The sequence below is a fragment of the Cebus imitator genome, unplaced genomic scaffold, assembly GCF_001604975.1.
Source record: "Cebus imitator isolate Cc_AM_T3 unplaced genomic scaffold, Cebus_imitator-1.0 Scaffold4, whole genome shotgun sequence".
Classification (NCBI taxonomy): Eukaryota; Metazoa; Chordata; class Mammalia; order Primates; family Cebidae; genus Cebus; species Cebus imitator.
In genome coordinates, this window is record NW_016107319.1 from 3,809,333 (window position 1) to 3,811,957 (window position 2,625).

General features: G+C 37.9%; 1 non-coding gene across 1 annotated transcript; it reads right to left on the reverse strand.

Annotated features, from left to right (window-relative positions):
- Window positions 1-1,299: 1,299 nt before the first annotated feature.
- LOC119472239 lies at window positions 1,300-1,423 on the reverse strand. The gene has a single exon (XR_005201357.1). It is a non-coding gene; the product is annotated as a U4atac minor spliceosomal RNA (small nuclear RNA).
- Window positions 1,424-2,625: the final 1,202 nt, after the last annotated feature.

A 2,625-nucleotide genomic window follows, 5' to 3' on the forward strand; every position in this document is an offset into this window, starting at 1 on the left:
GGCCAGGGTGGTTTAAAGCGCTCAAAATTGAGGAGATAAATCTTGTTATCCAACTGACCCTAGGACCATTTTTTCCAGTTTGCTATTTGATTTCTTAAATTTACATATGGTGAATTTTTCCCCCATTTATTTATTTTATTGCATTTTAGGTTTTGGGGTACATGTGAAGAACATGCAAGATTGTTGCATAGGTACACACGTGGCAGTGTGATTTGCTGCCTTCCTCCCCATCACCTACATCTGGCATCTCTCCCCTTGCTATCTCTCCCCAGCTCCCCACCCCCCACCGTCCCTCCCCTATTTCCCCCCAACTGACCCCAGTGTGTAGTGCTCCCCTCCCTGTGTCCATGTGTTCTCATTGCCCATAGATGATAGACTGGACAGGGAAAATGTGGCACATATACACCATGGAATATTATGCAGCTGTCAAAAACAATGAGTTGGTGTCCTTTGTAGGGACATGGATGAACCTGGAAACCATCATTCTCAGCAAACTGACAGAAGAGCAGAAGATCAAACACCACATGTTCTCACTCATAGGCGGGTGTTGAATATATGGTGAAATTTAATGTACATCATGTATAATTCACTTTTTGATGTACAATCCTGTGAATGTTGACAAATGCAGAGAAATGTGACCTCATCCACAGTAGGACGCAGAACAGTTCTCTCAGCTCCACCATTTCCTGGTGCTGTCTCTTAGCAGTCACACTTTTCATTAGCCCATAACCCTTGTCAACCACTGGTCTGTTCTCTCTCTCTCTCCCTCTCTGGAGTCTTTCCCTTTACAGAATGTCATATGCATGGTATTTTACATTGAATAATCTTTTGATACTGACTTCTTTCACTAAACATAAAGCATTCACCCATGTTGCTGTGTATGCCAACAATGAAATGCTGAGTAGGCTTCCATTGCATGGCTGAATCATTTTGTTTTTAATCCATTTTCTACCACTGCAGGATGTTTGAGCTGTTTCCATTTTTAAGGTTATATGAATAACACTGTTATAAACATTTATGAAACATTTTCTGTATGAACCCGTTTTCATTTCTGTATGATAAATACTTAGTAGTAGTATTGCTTGGTCATAATGTAAGGGTATATTTAACCTCATGAGAGACTATGAAAATATTTTTCAGAGTAGCGATATCATTTTGCAGTCCCACTAGGAATGTGTGAGAGTTCCAGTTGCTCTGCTTCCATGTTAACACTTGGTATTGTTACTTTATTCAAAGGCACTCTAAAATGTGTGCTGCCATAAGTTATTATGCCTGTTCAGCTTTCTTTTTTTTTCATTTTTTTCCAAAAATTGCACCAGCATAAAGCAGGGCTTTAGTTGATGTGAGTGTGTTGTTTAGGCGTTAGCAGTACTGCCCACACTATGCTCACTGGACAGTAGTGCAACCCCAAGAAAAGGATGGTTCCCTGTTCAGTTTTTTTATCAACTTTCATTGGGTTGTCTATCTTATTGTTGATTTGAATGTGTGTGTGTGTGTGTGTGTGTGTGTGTGTGTGTGTGTATATGTGCACACACATATGTATATACACATAAATTTCTCTGTGTGTGAGTCTAAATATAAGTTTTCAGATATGCCATTAGCAAACATTTTCTCTCATTCTGTTATTTATTTATTTTGATATGGAGCCTTGCTGTCATCCAGGCTGAAGTGTAGTGGTGTGATCTCAGCTTACTGCAAACTCTGCTTCCCAGTTTCAAGCAATTCTCCTGACTCAGCCTCCTGAGTAACTGGGGCTACAAGTGCATGCAACCATGCCTGGCTAATTTTTGTATTTTTAGTAAAGACAGGGTTTCAGCCTATTGGCCAGGCTGGTCTCTAACTCCTGACCTCAGGTGGTCCACCTGCCTCTGCCTCCCAAGGTGCTGGGACTACAGGCATGAGCCACCATACTTGGTCTTTTAGAGCAATCTTGAACCCAGGAAATTGACATTAGTATAATTCACAAAATTTGTTCAGATTGCCCCAGTTCTATGCACATTTGTTTATGTGTACGTGTGCATATGTATGTAGTTTCATGTAATTTTATCTCATGTAGATTTGTGTTACCACTATCACAATTATAATGTAGCACTCTTTTCAGGATTTATATAAATGGTCTTTATCAGATTAAGGAAACTTTCTTTTATTTATAATTCGCTGAAAATTTTGTTCTTTTGTCATGAATGTATAGTTTTGTGACCCAGAATGTGTTCTAACTTGGTGAATGTTCCATGTAAACTTGAAAAGAATATGTATTCCACTGTTGTTGGATAAAATCTTCTATAATGTAGCTTAGGTTAAGTTGAATGGTAGTGTTTTATATATGTACTGTTTTTCTGTTTGTTCTGTTTACTGAGATAGGAGTGTTTGTCTTCAAAAATAATTTTGAATTAGTCTGTTTCTTTTTTCAGTTCTATAATATTTTGATTTATGCATTTTGAATTGCTGTTGTTAGGTGCATATACATATACGATTTTTTTGTTGCTTTATATGAAAATATTCCTAAGAAATGTTTTGCCGTATATAAAATTTGGAGTTGTTTTCTCTTTCTTCCCCCAGCATGATAAAAATGCTGTTACACTATCTTCGGTTCTTTATGGTTCGTGATGACAAATCTAAGTCATT